The 12,606-nt window shown below is 35.4% G+C and overlaps 1 protein-coding gene across 4 annotated transcripts in view; it reads left to right on the forward strand.

The window, feature by feature from the left end:
• Positions 1-111: 111 nt before the first annotated feature.
• Positions 112-12,606, forward strand: part of LOC131681410 (atrial natriuretic peptide receptor 1) — a 65,143-nt gene continuing 52,648 nt past the window's right edge. For 3 of the 4 annotated variants that reach the window (XM_058962171.1, XM_058962174.1, XM_058962172.1), the window contains exon 1: positions 112-274. The gene's annotated coding sequence lies outside the window, so the exon portion shown is untranslated. Of the gene's footprint in view, positions 275-384; positions 612-12,606 lie in introns of those variants that run through there. The other variant, XM_058962173.1, reaches the window with a different exon arrangement.

The raw sequence follows: 12,606 nt of genomic DNA on the forward strand, positions 1-12,606 counted from the left end.
CCTCCGGGGGGTTCTTGACTGTAAACATTCAACGGCCTGTTCGTACCGGCATAAGCAGCAGAGCTATAAAAGAAAGCCAGTAGTCACCGGAGGTGTCAGTCGTCCGTTGGATCTCATCGTGCGTGATTGAAACAGTGCTCGGTCGGCAGTGGGCAGTGAAAGTGCCAAGTGGGATTCCAACTTGGATAAGCCCAAGGATTATAGGATAAAGGAGTGTATCAATGGGAGACAGTCCCTCTAATCAGCTCAGTGTATTGGAACAAACCACTTCTGGGTTGGTGTCAACTGTTAACTGTGATTTCACTAGTGCTAGAGAAAAAAAGTGTTAGCTTTAAGAAGCTTTAAACTGAGTTGTCGCGCCAAGTCGGTAATAGATACTGGATGTGTCCGTGAAAGAGCAATGGATTTATGACGGAATGATACCCGCAAGGATAATAAAGTAGCAGTACTATGGTCACACCTAGGGCATTATTATTGTCGACATACTCGTTCACGTGTGGTGCTAATCGGGCGGTCAACATCTCCGTCTACATAGTAAAAAGTGTCCCGTGGAGAGGCGAGACCGACTGATTGTCCTGCTTGTCTGTTTTTGCTTCAATGAAGGCGGACAGGTGCAGCAATAGGGATTAATGCATGTCTTCGTTATTTTTCGAATGCTAAGGATTTATTGGAGGAGAGTCGCTTGGTGGAATGTGCTAAGGCGACACACAACTGCACAAGATTGTGGAATGAGATGATGAAAATACAACATGCTGCAACATTGATAACAAAAATGGAAAACTGTTCGCCGTTCACTGCTTCAATTGTATACAACAGCAACAAGTGGTTGAAGGGTGGACACTGATGAAATGAGTGTTATATGAAGCGTGCTTAATGAATGATCATGGTATAATAGAAACGTGCAAACAGTCAGACAGTGTAATATTTTTGTGAAGCGGAAAATTGTCGAGCTATTGTAATGAGAATCAGCTACTGCTGAATGTGTCGTTTGTAAATACGATTGAAACAATGTTTATTTTTTTCTGCGTGAGCCTTCAGAGGAGATCATCAATTCAGCATTTTGTAGAGTTGATGTGCAATCAAGGAAATTTATTAAACATTTGTTAAAGTTTATTGTGTCTTGTGTTTGCTTTGAGGAAATTGAAAATTGAGGATAACCTTTAATCAAGTTCCAGTTTGACATGTAGTTGAATTTTCATTCAAATTACGGAGAAATTATGTTTCTCTAGACAGTATAAAAAATAACTAATTGTTCATTTTGGTTTGCAGCTTTCCCACTTTATATGTATCGTAAATCGAGGTAACTTTGATCACTTTTCTAAGTAATCATTACATATGTTTTACGCAATGCAATTTTTTAACTTTCATATTTTGAAACCATGCACTGATGTATGAAGAACAAGATTGGGTTGTGTTGGCTGGAATTGTCCGCTTACTACTATTTTTCCAAAAATCATAACAATTTGAAGCCCGTTTTCTTATTCAAGTCAATGTTTTTCATTCAAATGCTTGTTTAAACCAATTCTGAAAAGATACTCATTGTTAAATAGATGTTAATTGGTATTGTACAATATGTTTCAATCTATATATATAAAAATCAATGTATGTTTGTATGTATGTCCGCTAACTACTTCTAAACTACAAGTCCGATCTTGATGAAATTTGGCATACGTATTCTTTTCCCCAAGAAGATGTTCATGGAATGTTTTGGGGGGGGGCACACTTAGCTTTAGGGGGGGGGGGGTTGTTTTTCAGGCAAAGAATTATTTATATCTCCATATTTATTAGTATTTGACATATGTATTGCTCCCACTGAGCCGATGGATGATGGGAGTGGACCAAGAAAGGGGGGGGAGGGTTCTGAAGTAATCCTTATCTATTCATTCAATAAGATTATTAGCGATGAATTCAATTTTGACATAAGTATTCCTTCCACTAAGGAGATGGTCATGGGGTGATTTTTGTGAACGATGGGAAGGGTGAGAAGTACCTAATCCGTAGAAAGGGAGAGGGGGGGGGGGTGTACTGAAGAACTTTTTTCAGCTATATATATTTTTAGCTATATATATTATATATGATTTGGCACCAAAACGGGGGACATGATTGTTGGTTTCGGAATCTGAAGGAGAGGGAGGGTTTCTGATGCAATATCTATCAATTACTTCAAAAATCTAAAATTTTGTTGCATGTATGTTTACCAGCACATAAATGAAATGGCAAGAATTTATTTGATAGAGATCTATTACGCGAATGACAATATAATACTGATGAATTGCATGAATTTGTTGAAAATTAAATTGAAAATTGCACCTGCAATCGCTTCATCTGAAGATAAATCAACATTGCTGGATTATGGACGAACAGCTCTGCCCTAAAACAGCCACTAAATCTTGCGCTTGCGGAAAACGTTACTTAGAATATCAATCAAAATTCGGATGTAAGCAAAATGCTGAAGGAATGCAACACTGTTATATAGGACGAATTCACGATGACCCATAAAAGGAACTAATCGAATATTTGGTAGCGTGGTCCGCGATCTTCGTCAAATTTTATCCGTTAGTCGACACCTACTGATGAAATCAGTTCTTGCTTAAGGGGGTAGGATTATTGTTGAAAAAATATCGTGCTTAAAAAAAATTGGCGATACCGAGAGTCTATTCAGACAATAATGTAACATTTAAGCAATATTTTTCTTAATGTTCACCGCAAAATATTGAAAATCTTCAGGAGACACCACGAATAAATGCGATGTAGAGAATAACTTTAAATCTACTGAACCAAATTGTTTGAAATTTTGCACAGTTCTCCTTCATATCATATTATCATTAAAGATCATAACTTTGTTCACAAAAATAAGTTTCATGATTTTTTTAGCGAAAATTGCATTTTTAGCTGCAGAACACTATAAAAAATTCAAATATTAAGAAAAAAATAAAAGCTTCGATCAATACCTGGGGATATGTACAAGAATTGTACAAACCTTGAAAACGATTGGTCCAATATATCTTGATTGATCTTTAATCCAAAACCAATGGAGCAGGAGTTATTAAATTTTGATCGTGAAAACGTCGTTTTGCAACACTGTGCACCGCATGTGTTGCAATTGAAAATTTGTGTGCCTATTATATTAGTTACTGCGCAACATCGACCCACTACAACTGTGCTTTGGTTGAAAAATTTCATTTAAGCGACCATTGTAGCTAGAAAATATAAAGGAGCAGATGTACCTCAAATTCGAATGATATCAATGGATTTCAAACGATTGTGTATAGGAAAACAGAGCAGTTAATTTAATTGTGCTCCAGGTGGTCAAACTAAGAACATTGTCTATCCGCGAGCAAAAATATTTAGTATTTTTAGTATTTTTAAAATATTTCGTTTAGTCCTGATGGGTGTAGCGAAGCGCACCGGGTTACAGCTAGTATACAGTAAAATTCGAGTGACCAAAATTCATATAATTGAAAAAAAATCTGAAGACATGTTTAATTGCTAAATTTGTTTTATTCCAGCGGTTTATCATTCTACCAACAGTTTCATCTTTTTTAACACATTGGAGTATTGAATATAAAAAGTTTTGCGAATTCAAGCTTGAAATAATTGCGAACTAGTTAAAAAAACGTTTTTAAAATAAGAAAGCTCTCAAATATCAATTTGGCACATTCGACTCTACAGAAAATAAAATCTCGCTTGGAATTTACTATTCTTGCTAAAATCTAAGATTTAATTGTTGTAGACATTTTACGAAGCTTAGTCAAAATAGGGTAAAGTAAAATTTTGGATTTTTGAATATTTTGTGCTCAAATACTCAAAAAGTATAACAAATCAGTGTTTTATAAGTTCAGAGTAAAACTCATTTAAAATTTGAATAATTAGGTAGACTATTTTGGAAAAATAAGTAATCTACGAAAAAGGTGTCGAGTGATCAAAGTCACCCTGGTTTACGGTAGTTGAGTCAGTCTTGTTATTTGCTCACACAATGTGCCACAAAGAGCGAAATACATCGATGAAAAATAGAGCAGCATAAAAACATTGCGATGTGCAGAACGACCGCACAAAGAGAAACTTGAAAACGAAAAAGAGAAAGATCTGTACACCAAGAGCTGCACAATTTCATTCAAAGAGTCACCTTGAAGAGCTACTTTTTTGTGCCTAATCAAACTACAATTCAGATAAAGTTTGATAGGAAGAACATTTTTAAAATGTTTTTGGTTGCCTTCTCTGCTTCCGTGCGCGTGGGACCAAGATTCACACTAACGAGCCTCTTTATTTCTACTCTTTGAGGTGTGCAGCCACGGAGTAGAATGCACGTGTGGGAGCAAAACACATCGGACTGAAGAGGTTTATTGTGAAATAGAAGAGCGGTGGTTCGTATGAAATGTGCAAAGAGCGTTTTTTTATTCTTCTCTTTATTTGCTCTGAGGTACATTACATCCCTGGTTGAAGTAAAACAAAAAAGAATAAATGTACTTTGAAGCGAATGAGTATGGAGTCGAAATTTTCCAAATGGGCTACCCAAATATTATAATTTCAATGGAATTTTCATTTTGCGGTAGTGCTTGCGATTGCAAAATCAAATCTATTTGGATACGGCGAAACAAATTTACGAGAACATTTCCATTCAACGTTTTTGGCCCATCTGACTTCAAAAAATTATTTCAGGCGATCCAATTGACCGATTTTAATAGTTAAATCAAGAGATCAGATTAAACGTGATTTTTTACAATCCGAAAAGTTTCATTTTCGATTTCTTGTAAGTTGTTTATAATAACAAGAGGTCCTCTGGACCTCTTTTTCATTAAAAAAAAGACCACATGTACTACTTTTAGTACTTAACAATATTCCGCCGGGAATAGAAATAAAAACACCCGCTATTTGTACTAAGTTATCAGGCTCGTAGCTCGTAGGCTTTTAAATGATTACCTAAATCTTTAATTCTGGCCCAATGATATTTTGGGAAGTTTCTTATGAAAATAATTCCAAATGTATGATAATAGAAACTAAAATCCTAAAAACATGTTCTTTGTCACAGGAAATGCTATAGTACGTCGACGGATTATTGATGTTGAATTTGATTTTTATTATTTATTTTCAAATTACAATTTACTCTCGTTACAACAACGGATATTCAAGAGTTCAAAGTATTTATATGCTAACCAAATATTACAATCCTTGACGAAGCTAGAAACGGCAAGGTATTCTAAACTTTACGTTTGCAAGGTGTAGAGTACGCTTAATCGAAATAAGTAGAAAAATCTTGCTTGAATGTTCGAACGAAGAGGATGACGAAATTTCCACTAAAGCTTGAGTAGGGGAGACTGAGGAGACTTGATCCCTTTTTTTATTTTTCAATCCTACTCCGTGGAATGACAAAAAAACTATGTATTTTTTGTAGTTTTATATTGTTTCTAGGATTGACTGATAATCATAAAAAAATTACATGGAAATATTATACTGGACATGAGATATGAGCATTTTTGCAAAACAACAAAAAAATGGAAAATTCTTTGATTAGTTGAGACTCGATCCCTAATTTGGGGAGACTTGATTATTTTTTGAAAACGTGTTTAAAAGAGCATGTATGGTAATAAGCCTATTTTTACCCTGTTTCTATTATCATCCTGCCCATCTGAAGCCTTTGGTTAGAACAGCGTCTGCCATCTTTGCTCAACGCATTGGCACAAATGGTGTTGCGATAATTGGGGTACTCGATTAGAATTTTTGCTGCGCTCAAACAGGCTCCTAATAACAAAGCAAAGAAGCTGAAATAATAAAATTAATAATGAAATTATGTGGTACCTAACTCCATTCAATGTTATAAATGTATTGTGGTATTGATTAAATTGTTGTGATTAGATATTACTATTTTTGTTACTACATATTACCCATCTCTCACCTAATTTTTATTACGAATGCCCCAAATCTCTGTGCAATTATTTGAAAGCTGTCGTTATTATGGTTGAGGAACGTTAAATGTGGGATGTATGGTTGCTATGTATGCTGTAGTAAACATTTACAGTTAAGTTTTTGTGTGATGAAACGTTCATTTTTGACGGTTTTTTTTGTTATTTTATGGCAACAATGACTACAATTGTTCTGGTTTGAATTTGGTTATTTTCAGTAGTGTGTATGAAGCATGGCGAAGGGGATCAAATCTCCACGAGTTTGAAGGGATCAAGTGAACCCATAGCATCTATTTCAGCAAACTTTAGTACAAATATAGTTGCACAAAAAAAATCAACTTAATCATAGCGTATTCATATAATTGACATTCTCCTGTATTTCTGTATGCAGTGGGTGACTTTATCAATTGTATAAAAGTTTGAAAATTTGGAAAATAAATCTTCTTCAGTTCTTCTGACATTTTTTTCTTTAAATCGGTAAAAATTCGGTAACACATGTCCAATTTATTTTTTTGTGTTAAAGAAACTTATGTTTAGATAAAACTACGCAACTTCCTAGTATATTCGATTAATGTATTCTGATCCGCCTTTGAGTTTCAATGATGGGATCAAGTCTCCCCGGGGATCAAGTCTCCTCAGTCACCCCTAGGCGATTCGTAGATGCACTGAAACGGTTCAACTTCTATTTTCTTGTTCTGGCGTCTTGCCTTATTACCAGGTCTATGGCATCACGCTAACACATTTTTTGATATATTTTATTTAAGGAATTATATACAAAGTTGGAACCCAAAAAATCGAAAAAAAAATGTATTGAATATTCTGAAAGTACATACTTTTGAAATTACCTGTGCGAAATTTCAACCAGATCGGAACACTAGATTTCAAACTACAGCCGTTCGCAGCACGCTGGTTCTTCCACGTATGAAGTTAACACAAAACTTTAAACGCAATTATATCGGAACTAAGTTGTTTGAAAAGTACCGTTGCGGTGAACGTGATATCGCAAAAACTATTCATCCGATTTTCATATTTTTTTATTGTTTTTATATACATTCTCGTGTACTTAAACGGTTCCTTTTTCATAAAAAAAAAATTGTTTTTACGCCATGAATTTTTGTTTAAAATTTTGAACACCACAAAACTCAATTTTTTGGTTATCATGTTTTTTTGCAGGAATTTTTTTTTATTGGGAAACTGATCCATTCAAGTACACCACAATACATTTTTCTTCAATAATCTTTTTACTTTTATGTTTTCAGTTGAGCGGTTCGGCTTGGAGAGCGTTCACCGCAAACCTCTGCAAAAAAAAACTCGCTAAGGGAGATGAGCCATATCTCCGCCAACCTTCAATATTTTTTTTTAATTCAGCTTATTTTTTCGAACTTTGATAGAACTACCAACGAGCTGTCTTTTGCTTTTTCCAAAAAAATGCATAAAACGCTTTAAAAAAATCACGAACTTAGCTCACTTTTTCGGAACAACTTTGTATATAACCCCTTAAATGAAACTGTTTTCAAGGCTGAACCTGGCCTGGCAAATCAGAGCCCCAGCCAGGAAAGATTCTTGGTGAGCAATAGGGTTAAAATATATATTCCAATGATTTAATCAGCTTAAATACATTCATTACAAGTTCAATTTACCACAACTTGAGAAACAGTTTCAATCAAAGCTGTTGCACCTAACGCATCAAAGTCCTACAAAAAACAAAGACGTAAGCGTCTTTCGAAAAGGAGAGGAGTAGAGCGCAATTCCGGAAGCACTCAAGTTGAGTGTACAACATAAGTTCCCTTGAGTCGATTTCAATTGATTCGCTTTTTTCCATGATTTTTGATAATCTCTCACATTTTATTCCATAGCGAACAAAAATAAAACGAAAGATTATCACATAATAAAACAGGAAATCGAAACACTAATCCCAACTTATTGACATATAGATTCAACCAGTTACAACATTTTAGTCGCTTTCCGTGATAGCTTACTGATTTCTATTCACAGTATCGTCATGTCGTCTTCAAACTTACGTAGACATTAATTAGAAACCATCGAAAGCGACTAAAATGTTGTTTCTGGTTGCAAAATTAAGTTTATTATGATTGATTGACTAATATGTGGTTTAGCGCCGACGCCAGTAAAACATGATGATGAGTTATGTTCCATCAACGATCATGCGGCAGACTTGGGTGGAAAGCCTAACTCGTACCAGCAGAAGGCAAAGAATTCTTCACATTTCCTAGGTCCTAGGTTTCCGTTCTAAGTTTATAACTGGTTAGCTCTAGAATACCTATTCATCTTTCAATTTCATTGCTTTTTCGTAAATTTATTTTTGAGAAATTTCGGAGAGGGCTTTAGCTCCCTAGACTCCCCCTGGCTACGTTCCTGTCAGTTATTCCACGTTAAGTCTCGCCGTGCACGGATTTAGAACAACGGACTGAAGGCGTAAATAGCTTGCACTACGCCGAACCTGCCTGGTCAACATGGCTGTTGGAGCTTTTGTTGCATTATCAAACAATAATGTGGTGCCATCAGCAGTGATGTACCGATGGGAAAAATTTTATCTTCCCGGGTTTTTATTTTTGGGTTTTAACCGGGTTTTTTCCCAAATCATTTTAACCCGGATGAAATATGGGTTTTTTTGTTTTATCGAATGTATAATGTTCATTTAATGTTTTTTAACCTTTCGGCAGTCGCGCAAGTGCACTGAGTGCACGCTGCTCTAAAAATCTAGCGAAATCGCATTAGGGCACCAGCGGCTGCTCGTTCAGTAAGCCATAAGCGCGACTTCCGGAGGGTTAAAGAATCTTGCATTTACATTTGAGAGACCGAAAATAAAAGTCGTAAGGATAAAATATACTTTGTAGAACCCACTCCAGATATCTTAGCATGTAAAAAGCGAATATAAACATCAAGCGTAAAAAAACGGATAGAGATCATTGAGCATGAGAATCGCTTAGAATATTCTCACCCGAAAAAGTCGGCAAGTATAACTCCAGTATAATTCGCTCACAGGAAATTCCGTACAACGTTACATTCAAGATTAAAAGTTTGATAAAGAAATTCCTTTGTAAGAACCGGATATACATTTTTACGGTTTTTATTCTATAAGACATAATCGAAAAGCTCCTGTCCGATTTTGAAACTTGAAGTTCAAATCCAATTTTCACATTCTAGTATATTTATAACGGGTTGTACGAAGCAATTTCTGTTCCTGCGACTTTAATTTCGGTCCATTCCATATTCCAACTTGTTTCATATAATACTGGGAACAATAGTCATTGTTACTCTGACTAGTGAAAATTAGAATAATCGTGTGATGCCAAAACTACTTTTATTCTGCTAGGTAAGTATTCATACAAAATTTAGAAAAAAAACCTATTTAGTTCGGTGAAAAGTAAAAGTGAGTAATATGCAGAAAGCGAGTGGCCTTGACATTCGTCTTTAGTATGAACAGTAATCAGAACTCTCACAAATCGCAATCCGAGTTCTTTCGGCATCAACTACATCAGCAACAGTAGAAAAAATGTTTAGTACGTTTAGGTGGATTCACAGTTAGAAACGCAATTGACTTAGCCCAAAACGTGTAGAAAAGTTTTATCACTCATTTAACCACAATATTTGTAAAGAAATGTAGGGTAACCGCTATAACAATGGTTCAATCGAGGAAAACCATTCAGAATTCATATACATGCAATACTTTATGATAATAATGCTCATAAATAAAATAAAAATGTTTGGATAACAATACATTAATGTTCAATTACTAAAATATCAAAAAATTGCAAAAAACCCAATCTTCCCGCGAAAAAACCGTTTAAACCGGGAAAAAATCTTGGGTTTTTTCCCCAAAATTATAAAAAACCCGATTTGCTACATCACTGGGTGCCACAGAATAAAAATTGGAAAAGTAAATGTCCTAGTATAGGTTGTAGGTCTAGTAAAATGCAACACAATACCACGTTTGACCAGTTCAATATACCTTTAACGTCTTGATCCATAGCAAAAAACAGCAGTTTCTGGGACCGTCGCACAGTGGTCCCAAACTGAAAAAGACAGTCAAAAGTCTTTCCTGAGATACACAGATGTTTTCAGGCTTTGATGTCTTCTGGGTAGTGCATCCTGCATCTTTTAGGATAATCTTAATTTTGCTTAAGGTGCAACTGTCATTTAACAAATAGTTTTTTGCCCCACCAAAAAAAGTTGCCTCAGCAAAATTTTGTTGTTGCTCGGAATCTTGTAGAGCAAATTATTTTGAACAACTTTGATCATCATCTATATATTTTTCCTTAAGAGATATTTACGTTGCACCTTAATATCAGTTTTTTTTATCTTTTTCTTCTAGAATTGTTTTCACTAGTTTAGTACATCCAATGGGTCATTAATGATCTAGACACGTAAATCCAAGTAATGTTACACGTTAACATTTTAATACGTATTGCATCATTTTGATATCATGGTGGTACCACTTTATGGTATTGGAATCTGTGAAACTCAGGATAGACCTTTGGCCGTCTTTTTCAGTTTGGGATCACTGTGCGCCGGCATCAAAAAATTAGCTGCATTGTAATTTTGCAGCCTATTTTCGATTTTCTAATAGTTCTGGATGACGAAAGTAGATTTTATGGTATGGTATACTATGCTGTTTCGTAAGAAATATTATACCAAAAACACAACACACGATCGGGGAGGAGAAAAAAAACGAAAAGTACCCGAAGTCTGATGTCTCAGGAAACGCTCGATGAAGAAATTTTTGAAAATAATTGGAATGGGGCTTCACATTTTAAATCCAAAGTATGTATGAAGAACTTGGGTGTTTCTATAAGGAAGATGAAGTCTTATATAAAACGCTTACTACATCTAAAATGAATGTGTGCGATTTTATGCGCGGTACACGACGCTCAAAACATCTAGCACTCTTGTTATGTATCATGGAGGATTAGTGTCTTGGGTGGAAATTATTTTGACATCTTTGGTTTTGATCTAGACAAGTAGAAACTGATCTAGATCAGTTTTATCTTTTAACAGGGGCGTTCTATCCAAAAACTTTCCTGCGCAAATCAATTTTTTATACGTTTACCATATGTACCAAAGACACTTAGACTCTATAACCTATGTAGATGGGGCTATATGCCATTTAAAAAAAACTCTAGTAAATGAATTTCTACATTTTGTTGTGAATATTCTGGAATTTCTTTTTTATTTCTAAATCTTCAAAAATATACAATAATAAAAAAGTTGTAAAGAGTTATAAATGATATTATGACCGTTAAAGGGTGTTTTTATCATGAATATTGAAAAAAATATGTCCCGCAAAATTTTTAATAAACCGCGAAGCGTCAGATGGCGAAATCTTTTTTACGCGGATTTTTGAATTAACACGGTTTTACGCGGATTTTTACGCTCACTAATCCCCACCCATTTGGATTTAATTTTGTAATGCCAAAAGGATCTTCCATCGAAATTGCGATATCATCTAGCTTGGGTGGCTCACTTGAGAAATGTTAACGCATTTAGGGTAAGATGGGGCAAATCCGACCTAGTAAATGGTTTTGGTTGTAAAATGCTTATTTTGCATCCGATCACTTCGTTTTGTACACTAAATTAAAGGTTAGACTTTCTATGTATTCGCATCTTGGAGATACAAGCGTTTTACGAAAACATTCATTTTTGCTGTTTCCAAAAATGGTGGGGTAAATCCGACCGCCTATGTTTTTGGTTGATTTAGTACAGATATTACATATATATTATATTAATATATTGGACTAAATTCATTTATGCACTTTGTAGGACTTTAATCAAAGAATTTAAATCCACTTACATTGTTTATGCAATCACTTTAACAATCAGACATATCCTGTAGTCAATGATGCACAAAAATCAAGTCAAAAGCTGTAAAAACACACTTATTGTCGTTTGAGCATCTCAATATAGACTAATAAAATGCTGTCATACCACCATTATGATTCTTTTCGATGCTCTACACGACAACATTGATATTAGTTCGCGTAGTGCTTCCGAATCTGCGATTAGAAGGGGGTCGGGTTTGACTTTAAATTTTGTTTAAAACGACCGAGTTTTAGTGAAGTGGAATACCCTCTGAAGGAAAAAATGCAACTTAGGCTTGCGGAAGTCTTGTACCTTCAGTATCATCATCTTCGCAATGTAGTGTTAATATCATTCAACACGTTAGCACAAGCCGAGCGTTTCATTTTAAAGAACAACTTAAAACACGTGGTTGAAAGTGACAACGTTGGAATTAAGATTCCCGTATACATTGAGAATGATTATATAGATGTAAGGTTATATGACCTATCACCTCGTACCACTCCTGAGCCAATTGCAAAATGCATGTCGCAAAACGGGGAAGTAGAATCCGTTACACCTGATACTTAGAGAAACTTCTTCCCGGGTACTCCTAACGGCGTTTTTGTAGTGAGGATGCGGGTTGAAAGGCCTATACCCTTCTACTTGGCAATAAAACTCAATACTCACGGAACTACAATTATGCAAACTACGCTATGCACCCATGAGGGGCAAACTTCTACGTGCAAGTATTGTAATCAGACAGCTCATCATGGACAACCTTGCGCGGAAGATGCAGAGGAAAATGCATGTCAATCGATTGCCAACTCATCTACGGCAAACCAACCTAAACAGAGTTTTCAATACCAATGCCTGAACCACAAACGGTGGCCAAATTTGTGGCAGCTGT

This window comes from Topomyia yanbarensis, chromosome 2 (assembly GCF_030247195.1).
Source record: "Topomyia yanbarensis strain Yona2022 chromosome 2, ASM3024719v1, whole genome shotgun sequence".
Lineage (NCBI taxonomy): Eukaryota > Metazoa > Arthropoda > Insecta > Diptera > Culicidae > Topomyia > Topomyia yanbarensis.